Here is a 13,453-nt window from a genome sequence, read left to right as displayed (position 1 = left end):
TAGGGGGAGATTTGGTATGGCATTTGGGTACTTTTTTGTACTTGGAGTGGGTTTCTTACAAGTCATGCTCAGAACATTTGTTGTGTATGGTACGTGTAGGTCTCGACACATTGTCTCTTCCCACATGTTGCGTTAAGAAGGCATCATACTTCAAGTAGAAGGGATTGGGGTTTTTTTAAGGGCTTAAAATTAAAAAATATTGATAGGCTACATGGTCTACCTTGCTACCTTAGTAGCTGATTAAATGCACGGACACACATCTGGGCTTCTCAAATCTTCGATCTTTCACAGTGAAGCGTCTGTGCAAACAGGACTACAGCGGTGTAGCCCTGCACGCCTATGAAATAGCTGTGCATCCGGATGCTTTAGTCTGATTCTTTCTGATGGGCTGGGCTCAGCACAAAGGACCATGCTGACAGAGTAGCAGTGCTCATTCACGTCCTTTCTGGCATGGTCTGCGACAGCCTTTGCAGCTCTGCAACTGCTTTGCTTGGGGAGAGAGTGGGAGATCCTCCCTCCCTCTCTCCCTTTTTCTTTTTAACACAGCCCCAACCACTCTAGTAAAAGCCTCACTTGGAAGGGAGTCCCCAAAAGCTCACTGGTGGAAGGCATCTGTGGCGATATGGCTCCACTGAGCTGGGGAAGAGAAAAGAGGGTCCTGGTGCGTGCAGCCCCTATACATAGGGTCTTGAGTTGATTCCCTCTCAGCAAGTGGGCAGCCCCGGAGGGTGGCTACCAAGCAGCTGTCTGGGCTGGCAGGCAGGGACAGCCTGTTCCCCCCAGCAGGGTCTCTGCAAGGCAGGGAGAAAAAGCCCTGTGTTGCAAAGTCTTTACTGCCACTAGGTCTATATTTTCTTCCTCTTTGTTCCATTTAATGATGCCTACGCCACCTTTTTTTGCTGTTCGGTGCCAGCTTTTCTCTGAAGTAATTGTCATGCTACCATGTTTCCATTAAGTTAGGGGGAGTGAAGGCCACATTTACTCAGGGCCTGCTGGTAGGAGCCTAGTTCGGCTGGTTGCTTTTCTGTTCACTGCAGAGTAGGTGTCTCGGCTGACAGTCTGGCTCTGAGGAGAATACACAGGTCTGGTCCACTCAGCCTGCCGTGACGTTCATAGCAGAACAGTACGGAGAAGGTTTCTTGCAGTGTTCCCCAGGGCTCAGTTTTGGGGCTGGTCTTGTTTAGTATCTTTATCAATGATCTGGACGAGGGGATAGAGTGCTCCCTCAGTAAGGTCGCAGATGACACCAAGCTGGGTGGGAGTGTTGATCTGCTCAAGGGCAGGAAGGCTCTGCAGAGGGATCTGGACAGGGTGGATCGATGAGCTGAGGTCAACTGTATGAGGTTTAATAAGGGCAAGTGCAGGGTCCTGCACTTGGGTCACAACAACCCCATGCAACGCTACAGGCTTGGGGAGGGGTGGCTGGAGAGCTGCCCAGCAGAAAGGGACCTGGGGGTGCTGGTTGACAGCCGGCTGAACATGAGCCGGCAGTGTGCCCAGGTGGCCAAGAAGGCCAACAGCGTCCTGGCCTGTATCAGAAACAGTGTGGCCAGCAGGAGTAGGGCAGTGATCGTGCCCCTATACTCGGCACTGGTGAGGCCGCACCTTGAATCCTGTGTTCAGTTTTGGGCCCCTCACTACAAGAAGGACATTGAGGTGCTGGAGTGTGTCCAGAGAAGGGCAACGAAGCTGGTGAGGGATCTGGAGCACAAGTCTTATGAGGAGCAGCTGAGAGAACTGGGGTTGTTCAGTCTGGAGAAGAGGAGGCTGAGGGGAGACCTCATCGCTCTCTGTAAGTACCTGAAAGAGGGTTGTGGTGAGGTGGGTGTTGGTCTCTTCTCCCAAGTAACCAGCGATAGGGCAGGAGGAAATGGCCTCAAGTTGCACCAGGGGAGGTTTAGATTGGATAGTAGAAAAAATTTCTTTACTGAGAGAGTGGTTAAGCATTGGGACAGGCTGCCGAGGGAGGTGGTGGAGTCACCATCACCGGAGGTGTTCAGGAAACATGTAGACGTGGCACTTCAGGACATGGTTTAGTGGGCATGGTGGTGTTGGGTTGATGGTTGGGCTTGATGATGTTAGGGGTCTTTTCCAACCTTAATGATTCTGTGATTCTGTGCTCTGTCACCCTGCAACCTCAGGACTTACACACCCCTCTTGGCCTCCTCCTCCCTGCTGCTGCCACTTTCTTTCCAGGTTTCTGTCTCTCCCACTGAGGGGATTTCTCTACTATTCTCCCACCAGGAAGATACTAGTTTTCATTTTTTTCTGTACGGTATTTTTGTGTCCTGTAGCTTTCCCTGTGTTACTTTTAGCCTTGGGTACCTCACTCACTAAAGTAGAGTTCAGAGTAGCAGAGGCTGTTCAGCATCTATGGCATGGGAGCTGGATCCTCCAGCGGCGTTACCTGTTACCATGGTCAGTGCTCTGCCTTTTAGTTGTCCTCAGCCCTGATTTAGGAGCCCTAACAGTATGTGGGAATAGATGGCATGCTGGAAAACTGGTGAGAAACCCACTGAGAAGAGGGTGATTTAACTAGATGGTAGTGAAATGAAAAGAGGTGTTTGGTTTGCTAAACTGAGTACAACTGATCAGAGTGAGCACCCATCTGTGGGCAAGCAGCTGTCCCCCTCCTATTGACACTTTCGAGCCTGGCGAGAGACAAATCTGGCGGCGACTAAGGAACAGGGCTTTGCCAGCAACACTGGCAAAGGGACCACCAGGTAGTAGATGTCCTCACATGGCCCGTGTCTAAACTCCTGTTACCAGGCTAGAAGCCAACTAGACTTAGGTATCTACTGTAGGCTGAGCTTAACCTCAATTATCGAGATTTCCATTGACTGTAACAAGGGCTTTGGAAAGTAGCTGAGACCTGTATGTGGCCAGCGGAGTTTTGGTCCATCAGCTGAGTCTCCTCCTTATTTTCTCCAAGGGCTTGATACAAACGGGGGAGGTAAGAGAGGCTGCTTTTGGCAGGGGTCCAGCACCCTCGCTGCCGCAGTGAGGAAGGCAGGCTTGAGGGGGAGCTGGGTGTTGGCTGGCTGCAGCGTACCACTGTAAGAACAGACAGTGCGGTCACAGGCTGCTGAACTCGCAACTCTCACCCTGTAACAGAGGCAGGTATCGCCCTTGCCCATGGCTGACGGTCACTGTTGTGTTATTCAAACAGCGTACCTGGTAGGGGTTTCGGACTTCCTGTCACGTTGTACATCAGCCATCATTCTCTGTAAATACCTAACTATCTACCCGATATAGTACAGCTGTTCCAGCCTACCAGGTATGTACAAGTAGAACTGTTCAAAGCATTATTTATACCTGTTAAAAAGCCCCAAACACAAGAATGCTTCTTTACCTGATGGGTTAGAACAGCTTAATACATCAGTTCAATACATGTTTGCTCTTCCCTGTTCCATGCCTCTTGGTCCGGATTTCACATGCCAGAAAAAGAGCTATTTTGATGCTATTGGCTTCGGTCACTTTGAAATATATAGCTTTTGGCATGATGAAATCACGTCCTTTGACGTCTTTCATCTCTGTAGGATGTTTTTTCCCTTTCTTTAATGTGGCTACAACATGTACATTAAAATATGTTGAGTAACGTTCAAGCAACTGTGTGTTTTCTCTTATCCATATCCCCCTGGATTTCAGCGTTTTGTGACAGACTTTGATAATGCCAGTATTACATGGCCCAGAAAATCATTTAGCTGGAACAGAGACCGGAGGTGACAGAAAGCCCTGCGGGAACGGCGGTGTTCTGCCCTCACCGCGGGGCAGCTGGGACGCGGCTTTGATCTCATGCCCAGTTTTGACGCTGTCGCTGTGTTTGCAGATACCACACAGGCATGAGAGCCCGACCACCACCCCGCTGCCCAGGAGAGAAGTTTTTTTGGTAGGTGCCTTGCATAGAGCTGGGTAAGGGGAAGACACGAGACAGGTAGCAGTGGCACGGGGAGCCTGGCAGGCTCTGCACCCCACAAGGCCCAGCACCTCTCGGCAAGCGGGGTGGTGCCACGTCCAGCAGAAATAAGTGTTTGCAGCTTTCTGCTACTTGCACACACACGTCACCTACCAAAAATCCAACCCCCACGCCCCCAAAGCATCTGGCAGTACCTGGCATGGGCTGGGGTAGTCCTTCAACCCCACCACAGGAGAAAGCAAGGAACAGGACAGCTCTTACAGAGCATTTGAACGTATGCCCTGAAGCCTCAAACGGGGGTTTCATGGCCGCAGGGCTCACAGGAGCCAACCCATGCCGAAGCAGGCGGCCATGGGGTAGTACTGTCACTCCAAGGCGCCTGTGCCGAGCGAGACACCCAACAGACAAGGCCCAGAGTGTCTGAACATCTGCTACAGGTGCAAAAGGAGGGTAAAGCTGGTGGAGCAGCACCATCGTGCTCCAGGTGCGGTTTGGAGCGAGCTCTTCCAGGAAAGGGACCTCAAATCACAGGCCCTGCTCCGTAACAGCAACTGATTCAAGTCTTGCTGCTCTCGAGAGGGCTCTCACTAGTGGCACCCATCCTTTTTGCCCTCGTCCCCTACTATTATTTTACTTAGTTTTTACAGTAGAAAGCTCTGCTCTGGAAAATTCAGGCAACTGAACCGGACAACAGAAAGGGTGGTGATGGCAGAACAGCACGTGGATGGGTACAGACGCCCCACATACAGCCGAGGGTTTGGGTTCGCTTGACTCTGCAGCTCTTTCTGCAGAAACAGCCCGGGGAAGGAACCACCCCTCCATTTAATTCTTTTTTCTTGGGCATCTGCTTTACAGTTTTATTCCTGCCACCTCTTTATTAACCTACAAGCAGAGAGGGCTCTGCTTTACATTGAGATACAAGCTGCTCATTTTCCTGCCCCCCACAAAATCATTAGTGCTTTCTCTGAGCTGGTCCGTACGTTGCTGATGTGGAAGACACATTTGTTTCTGTATGGCTACTGGCGGTGAGGAGGAGGAGAGAGGGTTTCACAGGCCAAACCTAGTCCAGGTTGTCCGACGAGATAATGCAGTCAGGCTGACTAAAGGAGAGCTGCTCTTCATCCAGAAGATCTGCAAGATGGCAGCATTTGTACTTGGCTTCCAATTCCCTCAGCTCTTCTATTAATGCTTCCATCCTGGAACAGGCAGAAAGAATCAAACCAGTGTTTACATAATTTAGCATTCATACAAACCCTTTGCATATCCAAAATGAATTATGCACTAAGTGGATCTGGCAACTGTACAGGCAGCTAAAGCACAAGATTTCAGCTGTGGCAGCTTTCCTGAGGGAAGCCATCAGTCCAGGAATCCCCTCTCCCCCCAGCCCCATCCACAGTCCAGAGCCCCAGCAGGGTGTTGCCTGGGGAGTCCTTCGGGAAGGTGGGGCAGCCCTGCCCCCTTCCACTCTGCCTTGGGTGACCCTCTTGCAGCCTTCCAGTACTTACAGGGGGCTTATGAGAAAGATGGGGACAGACTTTTTAGCAGGTCCTGTAGCAGTAGGACAAGGGGTAATGGTTTTAAACTAGAAGAGGGCAGATCGAGCCTAGATATAAGGAAGAAATTTTTTCACAGTGAGAGTGATGAAACACTGGCCCAGGTTGCCCAGAGGTGGTAGATGCCCCATCCCTGGCAACATTCCAGGTCAGGCTGGACGGGACTCTGAGCAACCTGATCGAGTTGAAGCTGTCCCTGCTCATTGCAGGGGAGCTGGACTAGATGACCGTTAATGGTGCCTTTCAACCCAAACTATTCTATGATGGGGTGGGAAACATGTGCAAGCCCTGGATCTATACATAGCCAGGCCTTTTGTTTTTGGAATTCAGATTTTGCAACCGATGCTTCTCATCAAAGGCCAAGACTTGCCCCTGCCAACAGCCCTCGCAGCTTCACTGTGGAAAATAAAACTCTGCCTTTCTGTGTTTGCAGTCCTCCCTGCTCTGCACCCTACAAGCAGAATGAAGAGGGAAGACTCACGTTATTTAAGCAAAATCAGTTTCTGCAGCCTCAAGAGCAGGGCAGCAGGGTGTCCTCAGCTACAGAGAGGAACACAAACAGTAGCTTTACTCCAGAATTCTGGAGTAGAGCAGCAGCTCTCTCAGAGATATTTTCTTCATCAGTTCTACCACTTCTGCTCAGCTTCTGCTGGGAGAGCGCAGGACAAAGTGCCAAAGGCTGTCCTCCCAAGAGGCTGAGGAGGACACCATCCAGCTCTAACAGAGACCTGCCCTATTTGCATAGGTAAATTTGGGCTAGATTATTAAAACCAGAAGTGAAGAAACATGAAAGGAGTTTACTAATGGTTTCCATTCCATTTTTCTTTCCTTAAGGTTTGTTTGTAGTGGCTGTCATCGACCTTTCTGCAATGGGGTGACTGAAGAACACTGACTTGGAAAATTGGGAAACACAACCATATTCCAGTCTGATAGGCAGTTTGATGAATAGTGATTAATTTCTCAGCTTTTTTTTGTTTTCTGTTTTGACATATATTTTTCTGACAGTTTTCTGAAAAAAACCAAACCACCAAACAAAAACCAAACCCCACCCCATTCTGTTCTTATGTCAACAGTTGTTTTCCCCCACCTCTCTGGAAGGGGAGCTATGCCACAGCAGCCACTGCACCTGAGCAGCCCCTCCGGTGGGCAGCACAGCAAGGCCCCTGACTGCCTCTCCAGAGAAGGAGAGAGAGAGAAGCATGAAAGGATTTTTTCTGGCACAGCTTGCCTCCTGGAGGCAGTAAGTCCAACACGCTTCAGTAGGACTCCCACTATTTTCAAATTACTTGCAGAGTTTGGCTGTTTGAAGCAAGTCCTCGGGGCTGCTTGTTCACCGGTACTCAGCCAATGCTTGGCACAAGGAAGCCTCTTCACAGCAGCGACACTGGGCACTCTGTGGTGAGTGATCCAGAGGTGGGTTTTTTTAATGGATTCTGACTCCTGAAAACCCAGTGCCTCATCTCCTCACAACAACCCAGCTGCCTCTGCCTATACTTGCATGAAGGTTAGAAAAAAGCTTACGTCTCGCAAGAAAAAGCTGAACAGCTTTTCTAGGAAAGCGCCTCATGCCTTTCCGAACACATGAGTTGCCACCACAGCTCACTCGCCCTCGCCAGCCACGGCCAGGCTCCTCCGCACGTGGGTCAGCCCAAAGCGCAGCCAGTATGGGTGAGGCTCCCGGCTGCCAGGTCGGCTGACAGAGGAGCTGCCCCAAGCAAAGCCCTTTCAGTTCAGGGTTTTGAGGCTGATGGCTTTGAAAAGGCTTCACCTGCCATAACCTAACTGCATCAGCCACAAGCGCTGGCAGCCAAAGGAGGATGAGCGCGATGAGGAAGGAGAGGAGTGAGGAAAGAGCCATGCAGCACCTTGGGGAAACTGGTGGCAGGTCAAAACTGCAGCCGAGAGCAGGGGCGTCAGACCTGTCCTGGGTGAGGGAGAAGGACCAAACTTCTTCTGTAGAAGAGACACAGCGACCTGGAGCCGACAGGGAAGCAGACAGGGAAGCTCCTTTGTATTTACCAGGCTGTTTCCTACAACTGATTTACACTTAAAACTTTGGTGGCCAGAAGGGGACTACACCACATGGATGGGCAACAGGGATGTCTCCAGTAGAACATGCTCCACTCTCTCCAGCCATCGCTGGTGCCGAGGGCAGGAGAAGCGCTGTGCAGCACAGCAGAGCTATTTAATCCATGTGGGTTTCAGTCCTACCGGGCTTCACTCTCACTTGTGTAGGAGGAGAAAAAAAAAAATTGCAGAGGAAACTCAGAAGGTTGTGAGACCAACTGATGCTGCCGTCAGCTGCTGGGAGACTCCAGAGGATGCAAACAGCCTTGGGATGGGATATTCCCAGAGGAAAGGGGAAAAAAAAGCAGAATATGGCTGCTGGAGGCTCCTACCTTGCAAACACTGGCAAGATACTGCTGAAACAGGCCATTTTTACCACCCACAGCCCTGCAGCAGCAAGGCTGAGAGGCGGCAGGCAGGATCACCATCGCTTCTGCACCTCCAGCTTCCCCCACAGCAGCTGCTGGTCTGCAGTGGGACACAGCAGGTGAGAGCGCTGGTTCCGGGCCACCCCTGTCCCTTTGGGAGAAGCCGAGAGCACGAGAGAGCGAGCGAAGGGACTAGAAGCATCTTCTGAAGGTAGCAACAGCAGCTGTGGGTGGTCCCAGAAACAGAGTCCCCAACCCAAGGAAACCTTTCCTAGGGCTGAGACACAGAGAAGGCCTCTCTTCTCTGAAAGCAAAGCCAGCAAGGAAACTGGCTAGGATGATAAAGTCTTATCCCAAAAGCTGCAGGTCTGGAGCAGGATTGGCTCCTGAAGACCCGAGCTCCGCCATCCGGAACGTCTCCTGGCACGGGAGCGATGCTCTCACCCGGGCCGGCCGCTGCCGCTGGGGGAAAGCGGAGCCTGGCAGGGCCAGAGCCCCGTGGCTGCAGCCCCACAAGAATGTCGTTAGAAAGGATATCCACTTGGGGGTTTTAGTTTGGGAATACGAGACCCTCCACAGAGAGATTCAAGGTGGGAAAAAAAAACCTGGCCCAAGAGCAGCCTTTATCAGATGCTCATGAAGAAGTCTGTGTTGTGTTTTGGGAACAAAAATATCCATGCTGGTGAGGCCAAAACGTCACCTGCTTTATTTTAGGTGACTTGCTACAACATTCATAGGATCCTATATGTGCAGATGACAATTAAAAAAATTAATTAAAAAAATCACTGTACATAGCACAAGGGACAGTATTCTTTTGAAAGCATGCTTTCATCTAGGAAACATTCTAGTGCTGCGTTTCCCATGTTTATTAAAATCACAGAATCACTAAGGTTGGAAAGGACCTTCAAGATCATCAAGTCCAATGATGGTACCATCAACCCAACACCACCATGCTCACTAAACCATGTCCTGAAGTGCCACATCCACACGTTTTTTGAACACTTCCAGTGATGGCGACTCCACCACCTCCCTGGGCAGCCTGTTCCAATGCTTGACCACTCTCAGTCAAGAAATTTTTTCTACTATCCAGTCTAAACCTCCCCTGGCGCAACTTGAGGCCATTTCCTCTTGTCCTATCGCTGGTTACTTGGGAGAAGAGACCAACACCCACCTCACCACAACCCCCTTTCAGGTAGTTGTAGAGAGCGATAAGGTCTCCCCTCAGCCTCCTCTTCTCCAGGCTGAACAACCCCAGTTCCCTCAGCCGCTCCTCATAAGACTTGTTCTCCTCTCCAGACCCCTCAACAGCTTCATTGCCCTTCTCTGGACACACTCCAGCACCTCAGCGTCCTTCTTGCAGTGAGGGGCCCAAAACTGAACACAGGATTCGAGCTGCGTCCTCACCAGTGCCGAGTACAGGGGCACGATCACTTCCCTACTCCTGCTGGCCACACTATTCCTGATACAGGCCAGGACGCTGTTGGCCTTCTTGGCCACCTGGGCACACTGCCGGCTCATATTCAGCCGGCTGTCAACCAGCACCCCCAGGTCCATTTCCTCCAGGCAGCTCTCCAGCCACTCCTCCCCAAGCCTGTAGCATTGCATGGGGTTGTTGTGGCCAAAGTGCAGGACCCTGCACTTGCCCTTATTAAACCTCATACAGTTGACCTCTGCCCATCGATCCAGCCTGTCCAGATCCCTCTGCAGAGCCCTCCTTCCCTCCAGCAGATCAACACTCCCACCTAGCTTGGTGTCATCTGCAAACTTACTGAGGGAGCACTCGATCCCCTAATCAATTATATTAGGAAATAATAAAAACCCCTTAACTGTATCATATTAGCTCGCCTGATCTTTACCCCTTACTGCTCAAACACTGTGTGCTTGCAACAGGAAATAACTAAACCAAGCGTTTGTGCTGCAGCACATAACGTACGGCAGCTCAAAACTACGAACAGAAACGTTCAACTAGTTGCCACCTTACAGCCAGTCACCCGGGAGCGTCACTGCTTGCACCGCTGCAAGAAGAAGACAGACATAAGGGAATTTCTCTGTACACGAACCCACTGGCACAGCAGAAACGTACAGCGGAGCTTTTGGCGATGTGAAGAAGAAGAAAAGCCTCACACCAGCTTTGCTCATGACAACAGTTCAGTCACAAATCTTCAAGCTGCTGCAGTTTTTATCCTCACTTAATGTGGCTCAGTACTAGTTGTCAACCAAGCCCATATTGAGCAGCAGCATCCCTGCACAGGGGTTATAGTTTAGCTGTGCTACGTGTCCTTCGGAAGGCAGAAGTCCGTCTCCAGCGATCACTGCCTGACTTTGAGTCTTAAAGTCTCAAAACTATGCACAGACCTACCGAGGAAGGTAACGTAGCAGTTCCTAATGACATTTTGTTATCCCAAAATAGAATAACAATTCCCCCCACTACTTGTATCTCTGATGTCCTTGTCTCTTAGGAGTTTCCCCACATAGATAATCCTGAAGCAGGATATATGTTGAGCAACAAGACATCCATAAACATGAGCATAGTTGGTAGACCGCTTTATCAGGACCACTCTCTGAATGTATCCTACAAATACTGCAGAACAGAACAAGATCCTCTGCAACCTTCCTTTCGGCTAAAAAAGTAAAACCGAAACACACCTCCACTACCTTCATCCTCCCTAGTCTTTCTCAATCAAAATACATTTTCCAGCTGCTTCTCTTCCCACTGTTACTTTTCCTGCCAGCCCATCCCCTCCTCTCCCGTCTCACCCCTTCCCTTGCTCCCCCCACCAGCTAGCACGAGCGCCTTCTCCAGCCAAGCCCAGCTCCTGCCCAGGGCCCGTCCCACGAACCAGCCATGGCCAAAGAGGGACCAATGTTTCATACAGTAGGTTTCAGAGAAAGGGGAATTTGTGCCCAAGTGAAAGAAATACTACATTGCAGGGGGGACGGGACACGGACACCAAGAAAAAGGATTGACTGTGGCTTTCAAAGGTCACAAGCCTTTTCTACTTGCAATCTTATGCCTGCAAAATTCCCTCCCTCTTTTCAAAGGGAACGTGGGATCCCAAACCAACACCTATCATACCCCAACTTTCCGCTCTCCAGAGCGAAGCTCGCAGGAGGCACAATCCATGGACACATCAAGGAAAAAGGTGCTTTCTCTGCTCCCCATGGATTCTGTCACAGCAGCTTTCAACAGGCTGGGCAGTCCCTGGTCCACCTGGCCTGCGGCTGCAGTGAAGGAGCCGTCCCGTTTCAGGCTTGGCCACGATGTCACTTACCAGGAATTCAACTGAAGACGCACTGGAAACTTCTGGGACAACGGGAGGAGGGAAGATTCTCACGTTCGGCAACAAGGTGGTACATCAGGACGCAACGTCAGTGGCAGGAAAGCCCTCCAAGCTTGGCGATTTAATGACAGCAAAGCTGGGAAGACAGAAACCTTGATAGCTGCGCAGCACACAGCCAAAGTCCCCTAGCAACTAACTTTTAAAATTACTTGGAGAAATCCAGCAGCCAGACACCCTTTTCAAATTTGTTAATGAAAAATAAGAAAAATCAGCAGCTGAAGACATCTTGAGATGGAGCGCTGAGGAGAAATACATGCCATTACTTCATGGGTTTTCCAAATTAATTCAGTGGGTAAGAAGTGACCTGTCTAAATGCAAATGCCAGTATGAAGTCTTTCTAAGACTTGATACATTATAAAACTGAATTTCTTAATAAAATTCATTTCAAGTCCTTGATGGTCTTATGAATTTTGTGACAACTTTGATCTCTTTAATTAAACTTTCAGAATTACTGAAGTTGTGCACACATACAAATGGGAACTGCAGGTAACTTATCACAAACCCTTGTGATTCTGAGACTAACCATAATAAACTAAGTCAGGAAAGGCTTGATTTTGCATAGCTGAACTTGGAAGAAGTTCCTGCTCCATCTTGCATGCTAAAACGCTGGGTTTGTTCTGCATAATAAGGCACAGCTCAAAACAGCCCAACTTAAGTATCTTCATCCTGAAAATTGAGGCAACCAGGGAATTTTTAATCGCCTGGCGAGATTAAAAATTTACCTGGAGGTAAGTGGCTACAACAGTGCCAGGGGAGCACCTTAAAGCTGGTGCTGTGGGGGTTGCAGCGGTCCTGAGGGCTGTTCCCGAAATCTTTTTAGAAATGCATCTTTCATCTTTCCAAAGGTGATGCTCTGTTCATGCAGAATCATGTGCTAACACACCTTTAGAGCTCAACAAAATTATCCCTTCACTTCTAAGGGAATCTGAGAAAAAAAAAAAATCTGTATTTGTACAGCACTTAAGATGATAGTTTTTACTGTATCTTGGCATTATGATCATTTTTGAGGCATGAGATACTACAACATACAGGTAAAAAGCCTGATGTCCCCTTCACACCAAGGCTGGAAGCATCTTGGCAGTCTATTAGAGCGTAGAAGGAAATGCTCAGAGGCATTTGTCACTTGTCAAATGAGACAATGCTGAGATGCTCAAAATATTTTCTCATTAACACATTAATGACACCCTGAGGGGAGACAGCACCAGCATCCTGGCATCAGACTGCTACCTTGGAGAAGGAGTTTTCTGGCTCACTCGAGAGAGGTATTTGAGTGATACGTAAGTACACCCAAGTTTCTGAGATAGTTTTGTAGACCTAAAAATTCACTAAATGCTGCTGAGAGACTGAGGGTGAAAGACATTCTGCATGTGCCTGGAGCCCAGAAAAAAAACAAGCAAAAATTAACTTAAACAGCATTTTTCCCACTTCGACAAACCTTTCAAGCAACAGAAGGCTCACTGGAACTTCTGTAGGGCAGGAGAGCAGCCTGCAGCTGTAAGACTTTGGGATTTATTTCTTCTAAGCCTTATCAACTGCTGCTGCTGGACAATTAGGACATTTATAACACTGATAAGGAGATGAGGTTGCAGTACAGTGGCATTTTGGGGGAGATGGTATAGATTAAAATGGGGAATCTGTCAAATACGAAGTACTTATATCTTACCTGAAAATGATTCCTTGGAAAACAACTTATGCTTTTAAAGGACAATACGATTACATTATTATTTTAATCTTAATGCTAAAGGAAGACAGAAAAAGCACATTTACAGTGAGAGGCATTTGTATTGCTATCCAATTACATGGTCTGCCCAGCTTTTCGACCTATATAAAAAACCCCACCATGAATCTTATACACTTGTCAGCTGGGCATAACCACCGTCCATCGCTACATCAGAATAAACCAAGTTATAAGTATAAAGCTTAACAGTATTAGACTGCTGACGCAGTACATCCCACATACCAGTACCATGATGTGGTTCATACTTGTAACAAAACACCTCAAGGCACTCGGCAAAGCTTGTTCTCACTACCTACAGCAAGAGATGCCCCAAACCTGAAGGAATCAGCAAGCACTGTTGTCAGCCGCCCTACTGAGAGGCAGGGCACCTTGTGTTTTCCGCTTCAGGGGCATGCAATGAGGTGAACGTTCAAGGTGGCATACCCTAAGTGCCACCTCGAGACCAAAGACCAGAAGGCAGCCAGCATGTC

Source organism: Phaethon aethereus (genome assembly GCF_964289735.1).
Source record: "Phaethon aethereus genome assembly, chromosome: 1".
Classification (NCBI taxonomy): Eukaryota; Metazoa; Chordata; class Aves; order Phaethontiformes; family Phaethontidae; genus Phaethon; species Phaethon aethereus.
Note: the sequence above shows the minus strand (reverse complement) of the source record.